This window comes from Tripterygium wilfordii, chromosome 15 (assembly GCF_013401445.1).
Source record: "Tripterygium wilfordii isolate XIE 37 chromosome 15, ASM1340144v1, whole genome shotgun sequence".
Classification (NCBI taxonomy): domain Eukaryota; kingdom Viridiplantae; phylum Streptophyta; class Magnoliopsida; order Celastrales; family Celastraceae; genus Tripterygium; species Tripterygium wilfordii.
Genome location: NC_052246.1, coordinates 9,906,939 through 9,918,114, shown reverse-complemented (window position 1 = coordinate 9,918,114; position 11,176 = coordinate 9,906,939). Strand labels below are relative to the sequence as shown.

At 39.2% G+C, this 11,176-nt stretch overlaps 1 non-coding gene across 1 annotated transcript; it reads right to left on the bottom strand.

Moving 5' to 3' along the window:
* Positions 1–3,343: 3,343 nt before the first annotated feature.
* Positions 3,344–3,449, bottom strand: LOC119980157. Its single transcript, XR_005463797.1, has one exon. It is a non-coding gene; the product is annotated as a small nucleolar RNA R71 (small nucleolar RNA).
* Positions 3,450–11,176: the final 7,727 nt, after the last annotated feature.

The following is an 11,176-nucleotide window of genomic DNA, read 5'->3' as shown; positions in this document are numbered from 1 at the left end:
CCATTTCGGTACTCTAGTTCAGTCTGTGGTAGAGAATTCTCAGGGAAGACAGGGTGGTCTTTCTCATATGAGAAGCATAGTTTCGGAAGCACTTACCAAGGCCACTACAACAAAAAACCTCATTGGCAACAATAATATTCGTTGTTTATAATCCTGATTTTCGTTGCCACATTTGTTGTTTATGCCGTGTTTTCTTTGCTCATTGGCAACGAATATTTGAGTCGTTGTCCACCACAGATATTAACAACGAAGTGGTAGTTGTTGCCATTACAAGTATTGGTAACGATAATTATTTTATTGCCTTTATATGCATTAACAACGAGTACTTAGTCGTTGCCTATCTAAGTATTGACAACGACAATTGTCTCATTGCCTATACATACATTGACAACTAAAATTGAGTCGTTGTCCGTAGAAGTATTGACAACGAAATATAAGTCATTGCCATATATGTATTTCCAATTAAATATTTTGTTCTCAATAATATTTTGTTAACCACAATTTTTTTGTTGTTGATACTTATTTTAATTTTTTTAAAATTTAACTCTTTAAAATTTTATATAATATATTATAATATTTTTAAACTGCAAAAGATAGTAAACCTCAAACAATCATCAAATAACGTTCACATACGAGTACATTTGAAAGTTTACTCCATAACAAGAAGAAGTGTATCACCATCACTTAATTAAAAAGTTCTAGCACACTTCAATCTGAGTACATGCTTAATCTCAAAAATTTGTGCCAAAGTTATCACCTCCACAAAATAGTCCAAAATAGTTAGGCACTCCACTAATCCTTGTACCTGCATAATGAAAGATCTCCAATGCTTAGAACTTACATCCACAAAAGGGCAAATCACATAGAAAAGAACCAGTCTTCACTAAGATTAAAAAATGCACCCAAAGTAATAAATTGGGGACATGTTAAAACCATGTCAATTATATACACGATCTGAAAAGCTTGTAGAAATGTCTTCTCTCTAAGTATAGACTATATGGAGTATAACAATTTCTCGATGCGTCAAAGTATAAACCCAATTTCTTGATGCTTAAGGCCTAATGAACTTTCAATCATCTTCTGTTTCAAAAGAGCTTCACCTTACTTATTATCTTCACATTCTTTGAAATTATAAAATCATCACCGACAACGAGAAAAAAGGAGGAATTCGATAATTAAATCCTCAATATTAAGAAAGATTTACCTCTAATCTGAATGAGAATGTCCGAGAGAAGAATAATCTAGAATTCTAAGTTTCTTCATCATAATATTGACTTGGTTTTTGGCCTTGGTAATTGTTGTGTTCCATGTCCCAACCCACTTATGTAACGCATATTTGATGTTCCAAATATATACATACATTTGCACATCCTTTACACATAAGTTCATCCCATTTTGAGTTGATTAAGAGTTGATATTGCCTAAGAAAACTATATTTGCATATTGTAGGTGCTAAGGCAAAAAAGGGAGGAAAATAGTGCAAAATGAAGATTTGGACTCCAGAACTGATTTCCGATCGATCGGAGCCATTCCCGATCGATCGGACCTGTCAAAACACTAAAAAAACTCGTGGAGGCAGATTGTATTTCCGATCGATCGGAACAGTGTCCGATCGATCTGAGATACTATTCACAGCACGCGCAGTTTCGTGAAAAAGTTTCGAATTCACTTGTTTTTAAGCCAAAACGACCCCAACTTGTTTTGAAAACGACATAAGAGTTTGGGAAAGTATAAAAGGGCATAAAATAGGGTTTTGGGGGAGTTCTTGGAGGGTTTTTCATTCTACCACCATTGGAGAGCTTGGAGCCACCATTGAAGCTTGGAGAAGAAGAGGGTCTACAAGGGGGTTTTCTCTCTCCTTTTCTATCCTAGTTTCTATGGTTGATTTCCTTTGTTTAATGATGTATTTTGCTTCCGTGAGTGGCTAGATTTCTTACTAGGGACTTAATGTAACCAAACCTTGAAGAGTCAATAAACTTGGTTTCCTTCTTTCTTGATTTCTCTCTCTCTCTTGATTGTCTATGGGTGTGATTAATGCTTTTGAATGTTTGGCCATCATTCAATTGATTTGTTGCCTAGATTGAGACCGGAAGGAGATATCTTGGGTTTGCCTCAAGCCATAAATGACATAGGGTGCATGAACCATAGGAATATAGGTTTGTGACTTATGCAATTGCTAAATGATTTTCATAGTTCTTAATGGGTTTTTGATATATTAATCCGTTTGTTAGGAATAACAGGGATTTATATTGAAAATACGTTTGATGTATCTAGGAATAGAACATTGAATAGGTTGGAAAATCGATTGTCATTATAGAGAGAGGAAATAGGGATTAAGGGACCAATGGAATTGAATTGGATAGGTGAGGTGAAGTTAAGTACCCTAGTGCTTTCCATCCTTGATTTCATACTTGTGTTTGATTTGTCTTTGTTCTTTTTAATTAGTTTAGTTAAAAAACAAAATCAAACCGCAAAACCTTTCCCTAATTTGCATAGTTGTTACTAGTTTGACATTGATTTCTATTGCCAACACATCCCTAGTGGAAACGATAATTTACTCACCTCTTTATGACTTGTGCAATTTGTGCGCTTGCAATTAAATCCATATCAAGTTTTTGGCGCCGTTGCCAGGGATTGAGGCAATTGTTTTTTGTGTCAAATTAGGTTTTCAATTGTGTTAATTGGTTTTTATTTTTCTACAGAAATTCTTTCTCTTGTATGAGCTTGGGGAGACGTTCTATTAATCCGGAATTAATTGCTATTGACTTGGAGATTGAAAGCACTCTTCACAATCTTAGACGGGAGCTTATTGATAATCAAATCGAAGGCATGAGAGACAATCAAGGAAGGGGGAATGTTGGTGATCTTGGTGGAGCTTTAAATGTGAATGATGGTGATGGTGATGGTAATGGTGGAGGTGCTAATGGAAGAAATGGTGGTGAAGTGGTTGAAAACCCTCCTAGGCAATTTGATCCTCGCTCTCTTGAGGATTATGCCATGCCTACTTGGGATACAAATCCTTCAAGCATCCGCTATCCTCCTATCAATGCTATTAATTTTGAGATCAAGCCGGCTATCATCAACATTATCTCTAATTCGGTGGTTTTCTATGGTCTTCCTAATGAAGAGCCCAATGTACATCTTCGCTCTTTCTTGCATGTGTGCACTACTTTTGGGATTAACGGAGCTTCTAAGGATGCTATCTTGTTAATGTTATTCCCATTTTCTTTGAGGGACAAGGCTAAGGGATGGTTGATGTCCTCGCCTCCCAATTCTATCACCACTTGGGATGAGATGGCGGAGCAATTCTTGAAGAAATTCTTTCCTCCGGGCAAAGTGGTGCAAATTAGGGTGGATATCATGTCTTTTGCTCAAAATGATTTTGAATCATTCTATGATGCTTGGGAGCGCTTTAAAGGCATTATTCGAAGTTGCCCAAATCATGGTCTTCCGGAATGGGCGGTGTACCGAGCTTTCTATAATGGGTTATGCATGCATACTAAGGAGACTATTGATGCGGCTGTGGGAGGTTCTTTTATGACCAAAAATCAAGAGGAGGCTAGGGAATCACTTGATAAAGTGGCCAAGACCACTAACTCTTGGTCCTCGGTGAGGGGGAATCCAAAGCAAGGGGGAAGTTGTAGAGATGAAGAAGTTATGTCTACCTTGGCTATTATGGCAAAGAAGATTGATGCATTATCTATGAATCAAGCTCAAGAGGTACATGCTATCCAAAACATTCCTACCTATGTTTCTTGTGATTATTGTAGTGGTGGTCATCCTACGGGGGTATGTCTTATTGCGTCTCCATCAAACTCTAGTAAGCAAGCGAATGTCATTGGTGGAGGTAATTTCAATCAACCCCGCAATGATCCTTATTCCAACTTCTACAATCCGGGATTTAGGAATCACCCCAACTTCTCTTGGAGCAATACTCAAAATGTGCAAAATCCTCAACATCTATGGCAGCCCCAAGAGAAGAAGAGGGATATTGATGAGATGTTCTCAAAACTTACGGGAGGTCTTGATACGCTTACAATGCGTACCTCCCAATTTATGACAAAGACAGAGCAATTCATGAGTAAAACCGATGCTACTCTTCAAGCCCAAGCAACTTTAATGCAAAATTATGGAGCTTCCATTCGGAATCTTGAAGTACAAATGGGGCAAATAGCTAATACTTTGTCATATAGGGAAAGAGGTACATTGCCAAGCCAATCGGAGGTGAATCCAAAAGGGAAGGAGAAAGAGCAATGCATGGCAATCACTCTCCGGACTGGTAAGGTCGTTAAAAATGCTTCTGATCTAGATGCTGAAAAAGCGAAAATTTTGCAGGAGGAGGAGAAATGCAGAAAAGGAGCTGAAAAGTGTCCAGGGGCTATTTCCGATCGATCGGAGGGGGTTCCCGATCGATCGGGCCTCTTTGATGAAACTTCACCCGAGGCTAATTCCGATCGATCGGAGCCCCAACCGATCGATCGGCCTGTGCAAGTGAAAGATGTGCAACCACGATATGCAATTGAGCCCGATTAGCCCGACAGTTCTCTCCCTGCACCTCTAGTCAAGGCTTATGTGCCTCCAATTCCATTTCCTCAAAGGTTAAAGAGCAACAAGAAGCATGATGATCAATTCTCTAAATTTTTGGAGGTATTCAAGAAGCTTCAAGTGAACATCCCCTTTGCCGAAGCTTTAGAGCAAATTCCTTGCTATGCCAAGTTTATGATGGAGATCTTATCCAAGAAGCGGAGATTGAAGGAGCATGAAAAGATACAATTAACCGAAGAGTGTAGTGCCATTGTGCAAAGGAAGCTCCCAATTAAGCAAGTTGATCCGGGAAGTTTCACAATCCCATGTACTAAGGTAACACCTTGATTGAGAGATCTTTGTGTGATCTTGGAGCTAGCATCAATTTGATGCCATTGTCGGTTGCGAAGCGAATTGGAGTGAACGAGATTAGTCCAACCACGGTGTCCTTACAAATGGCGGATAGATCAATCAAATACCCGCTTGGCATAGTAGAGGATGTCTTAGTGAAGGTGGGTGATCTTATGTTCCCAGTGGATTTTCTTATCTTGGATATGGAGGCCAATCCTACTACTCCCATAATCTTGGGAAGACCATTCTTGAGCACCGGAAGAACTTTGATTGATGTTGAAAAAGGGAAGCTTACTTTAAGAGGTGCGGGAGGTGACCAAATCACTTTTAAGGTGCTTGGAAATAGAAGGCACGAGGAGGTCTCTCAACAATGCCTCCAAGTGGAGCATATTGACATGGTCATTCGCGACACTATTGAGAAGGAAGCTCATTATATTCCGATTCAAGTTCTACTAGGCCAAGACTCCAAAGTGAAGTATGATTCCCAAGGCAACCACCCAAGCTGAAATTGAAGTGCAAAAGTCTCAAGTGGAAGATCTCAAAGAGAAGCAAAAGAAGAGGACGAAGAAGAAGAAGAGGAAGACCAAGAAAATGAAGAAAAATGTATTTCCTAAAGAAACGGTGGTGATGAAGGTTTGTGCTCCTTGCATGGCACCTAAGCAATCAAATGTCAATCCTAAGAAGCCATCAAGGGGAGTCTACACCACAACCCTCAAGGATCCTGGTTGAATTCACAAAGGGGAGTCGAGCTGAAGACTTTAAACCAAGCGCTCTTGGGAGGCAACCCAGGTTTTATTGTTCTATCTCTATCTTTTTATTTCTATTTTCACCTATTCCATGCATTGAGGACATTGCATATTTTAAGTGTGGGGGTGGGAATTTAGATTTCTCGTTTTCATAAAAAAAAAATTTAACTTCAAATGCCTTATGCCATGTCACTCTTGAGTGTATTTGGATGAATTTTGTGATCTTTGAAGCATTGATGGATCTTGCTATGGACATTCTTTCCAATTGAGTTGTTCCTATCTTGAAAATTGTTTTATCCATTGTGCTTTTGTGAATATGGAACACTTGACTGTGGGGTATGAAATACGACTTGACTTTGGCATTTGTGGTTGTTTGAGATCAATTTGATTCAAAATAGCACTACTTGAGCAATGAAAAATGAAAAAAAAAATAGAAAAGAGAAAAAAAAATTGTGTTTATGAATAAACGGTTTCTTTCATAAATTTTCTGCTGAGTAACCGGGCCTCTTGCCTAGCAAGCAATGAGTTTCGCGTAAAAAGGTAGGAAATGAATGTTAGAGTACCTTGGTGACTAGTTTAACCTCGTAGCCTTTTTGACTCGGGTAATTAGATCCGTTGGGGTGTCTTAACACCTAGTGCCCTAAGCCAACTGGATTGGGAGTCATTGGTCGAAAGCTCGTTACATGAGTCATTTAGAAAGCTTAAGGAGGTTGAACATTGCACAAGTCACCTTTGAGAAGAAAAAGAAAGAAAAAAAATGTGAATAAGAATGAAGTTTGAATAAATGCTCATTGTATTTGCTTTTTGATTCTTATTGTTCTTGGAAGACTTCATGGCCATTGTTTATGTCACTTTGAAGCCAAATATCAAGTGAAATCCATTATGTGCATCATTTCTTGAATTTATAAGCAAAGTGGATGAGATAAGATTTTTGAATGAATGCTTTTATTGGTTTGAATGCCCTAATGTTTGGTTTGTTAGTGTGGATAAATTTGCAATTGAGAATCCATTTTATACTCTTGTTGATGGCATGAATTTTGGCATTGAAGTTGTTTAATGTTTGTGGGTATCATTATGGTAAACCCTCAGGAGACACAACTCCTCCTACTAGGGGCACCTAGGGGTTTAAAGGCTTGTGACACATGCCAAGTGTCATCGTGAGCCCTACGAAAGTGGCATAGATTAGTTGCTTATTTAGAGTAGGTCTTAGTTGTTTTATTTTTCATTTGAGCTTAACGGAAAATACTCTTTCCCTCTTTTATTCATTCTCATTTTGCTCGAGGACGAGCAAAGGTTAAGTGTGGGGGTGTTTGATGTGCCAAATATATACATACATTTGCACATCCTTTACACATAAGTTCATCCCATTTTGAGTTGATATTGCCTAAGAAAACTATATTTGCATAATGTAGGTGCCAAGGCAAAAAAGGGAGGAAAATAGTGCGAAATGAAGATTTTGACTCCAGAACTGATTTCCGATCGATCGGAGCCATTCCCGATCGATCGGACCTGCCAAAACACTAAAAACTCTTGGAGGCAGATTGTATTTCCGATCGATCAGAACAGTGTCCGATCGATCTGATGTACTATTCACAGCATGCGCAGTTTCGCGAAAAGGTTCTGAATTCACTTGTTTTTAAGCCAAAACGACCCCAACTTGTTTTGAAAACGACATAAGAGTTTGGAGAAGTATAAAAGGGCATAAAATAGGGTTTTGGGGGAGTTCTTGGAGGGTTTTTCATTCTACCACCATTGGAGAGCTTGGAGCCACCATTGAAGCTTGGAGAAGAAGAGGGTCTACAAGGGGGTTTTCTCTCTCCTTTTCTATCCTAGTTTCTATGATTGATTTCCTTTGTTTAATGATGTATTTTGCTTCCATGAGTGGCTAGATTTCTTACTAGGGTCTTAATGTAACCAAACCTTGAAGATTCAATAAACTTGGTTTCCTTATTTCTTGATTTCTCTCTCTCTCTATTGATTGTCTATGGGTGTGATTAATGCTTTTGAATGTTTGGCCATCATTCAATTGATTTGTTGCCTAGATTGAGACCGGAAGGAGATATCTAGGGTTTTGCCTCAAGCCATAGATGACATAGGGTGCATGAACCATAGGAATATAAGTTTGTGACTTATGCAATCGTTAAATGATTTTCATAGTTCTTAATGAGTTTTTGATATATTATTCCGTTTGTTAGGAATAACAGGGATTTATATTGAAAATACGTTTGATGTATCTAGGAATAGAACATTGAATAGGTTGGAAAATCGATTGTCATTATAGAGAGAGGAAATAGGGATTAAGGGACCAAGGGAATTGAATTGGATAGGTGAGGTGAAGTTAAGTACCCTAGTGCTTTCCATCCTTGATTTCATACTTGTGTTTGATTTGTCTTTGTTCTTTTTAATTAGTTTAGTTAAAAAACAAAATCAAACCGTAAAACCTTTCCCCAATTTCCATAGTTGTTACTAGTTTGACATTGATTTCTACTGCCAACACATCCCTAGTGGAAACGATAATTTACTCACCTCTTTATTACTTGTGCCATTTGTGCGATTGCAATTAAATCCATATCAATATTCCGTCCAAGAACTTGGTCAGCAGCTTCATCATAGGTTAAAGGTTGGCTTTGCAACTCCTCATCTAGTCCCGAATCATCAAGTGATGGAGTTGTAAGCCGTATCATTTCTTCCTACGATTCCCATGTGTCAAATAAGCTCCAGGTTTTCGTGTAGCTCAGGGGGTCCCACGATCTCCCATTTATTTTTTGCGGATGACAGCCTGTTCTTTTGTAAGGCCAACCAAGAGGATGTTCGAACAGTCTCTCAGCTGCTGCATCTATACGAGCAAGCTTCTGGTCAGCAAGTAAATCCGGAGAAATCTAGTATTTTTTTAGCCCAAATACCCCCTCTGGCAGGAGGTTGGAAGTTGCCCATCGGCTTGGTGTGACGGGTTCTTACCATCAACATAAGTATCTGGGTTTGCCTTCCTTGATTGGTCGATCAAAGAAAGAAAGTTTTAATACCCTTAAATATAGGATTCTGGGGAAGATAAAAGGGTGGAAGGAGAAAATTTTGTCCAAAGGTGGTAAGGACATTTTAATCAAAGCTGTCGCTCAAGCTATTCCTACCTATGCTATGTCTTGTTTTAAGTTATCAGCCTTGGTGTGTAAAGAACTTTCTCAATTATTAGCTAGATTTTGGTGGGGGCATGATGGGGAGAAGAAGGGGATGTCTTGGATGAGTTGGGAGAGGTTGTGTTGTCCAAAAAATCAAGGGGGTTTAGGTTTCCGTGACTTGGAATCTTTCAACCAGGCTTTGTTAGCTAGACAAGGCTGGAGACTGCAGATGGAGGCCCATACCTTGCTGGCAAGAGTATACCGGGCTAGGTATTTCCCTAACGGTGATTTTTACATGCCCATCTAGGCTCCAACCCCTCTTATGCTTGGTGGAGTATTTGGGGTTCTAAACAAATCCTTACCCGAGGTATTCGATGGCATATTAGAGACGGGGCTGCGTGGTTGCGAGTTGGGACCCTTGGCTTCCGAGACCATATTTGTTTAAGCCCATCTCTTTACTGCCTAAGGAGATTAGAGATGTATCTGTTGCTTTTGTCATTGATCCTGAAGCTCATATATGGGATGTTGATCGTGTTCGTCATTATTTTTCCCCGCCTGACGCAGATTTAATTCTCTCTATCCTTGTTAGTCCTCTTCCTGCACCGGACTGTATGGTTTGGCACTGGGATTCTAAAGGGAAGTTTACTGTCAGATCTACTTACTATGTTGCCCGCTCTTTAAAAGATGAGTCTTTACACAGGGGTAGCTCTTCGTCTAATAATTGTTCCTATCCATGGTCTCGCTTATGGAAGTTAGCTATCCCGAGTAAGATTAAAAACTTTGCGTGGCGTGCAATCAGGGACTTGCTCCCATGTTATGTAAATTTGCAGAGGAGAAATATTAGTCAATTTATGGGCTGTTGTTTTTGTGGCAATCCTTATGAGGATTCTACTCATGTTTTGGTGAATTGTGTGGGAGCAAAGGAGGTTTGGCTTAAGGCTATGCCTACAGCCTACCTTAAGATGGGGGGTAAGGTGAAATTTGCTGATTGGATGACTGAGGTCTTATTAGAGAGGTCTTTGGAGGAGGCAGGGCTTTTTGTTTGCATTGCCTGGGCCATATGGGGGAGCCGAAATAATTTCATTCATAACCGAAGATGCATGAAGGCTGCAGCTACTATGTCTTTTGTTCTGTCCTATATGCAGGATTTTTCTCAAGCTAGCCAACGCATCAACTCAAAGAGGAGCTTCACTCAGTGGTTCTACTATAACCCCAGTATGGATGACCCCCCAGTTGGTGCTTATAAATTAAATGTGGATGGGGCTATTTTCAAAGAGGATAAAGCTATTGGCATTGGTGGTGTTCTCCGGGACCATATTGGAGATGTTTTCATGGCTTTTTCTGAGAGGATTCAAGGAGGGTTTGAGCCTATTATCGCTGAGTCCTTGGCAGTCTTTCGGGGGCTGCAAATATGTGGGGATTCTGGCTTTCGGGATGTTGTGGTGGAGTCTGACTCAGCGATTCTAACGGCGGCCATCAACTCAGATTCTTTCCAGTGGGTGCCATTTGGTCACTTGACTGATGCTATTAGAGAGATTGTGGTTTCCATGGGTCATGTAAAGTTTCAACATGTGAAGAGGACTTGTAATACAGTTGCTCATATTCTAGCAAGGAAAGCTCTAGAGTTGGGGCCTTTTTCTGTGTGGCTGTGGCTGGAAGAGGCTCCAGCCTGTGTGGCTTCTGCTCTTGCAAAGGATCGTGTAATCCCTTCACTTATTAGTTAATCTATCTCTGTTGTTTTTCTTATCAAAAAAAAAAAAAGGATTTTCTGAATCAAATTCAAACTCAATACACCTCGATTCTTATAGAACTAGTAGTTGATTGGAAATCAATAGTAGGTATAGACCTCACATCACAAATCCTTTTAAAATCTCTCTCTATGATGAACTAAAACTCAAAAAATTCCTTATTCTTTGTAACTACAAAAACAAAATTTAGAACCCTTGTCTTTTTTTAAGTGCAACTTTTCTCTATTTTTTGTCACCAACAACACATAGGATATGACAGATTTTCTTTAATTGAATCATTTTAAAGATAACTCATTTCACAAAACTCCAATTTCCATATGAGTAGAGTCTAGCATACCTGATATCTAACCTAGGCTGAAATGGGAAACGAAATTCAAATACTCGGATCAAATCGAATTCGAAAGCACAACGAGACCACCATCACTCTATCACAAATTCACAGCTCAAATAGTCACCCGCTACTGTCACTTTGTTAGTTTGCTGTCTTTGAAAATCGAGAGAGAGAGAGAGTCAGAAACCAATTGAACAAAGTTAAGTGGGTTTATCTATTCCATCATATCACTGTCTATGAAGCTTCAAAGAAATCTTAAAAGGATACATTGCGTATCCAATTTGAAGTGTTACGAACATTGTAACTGTTGACTCACAAAGTACTCCTCTTATTTTCCACTGAAAAATATGAAAATACATT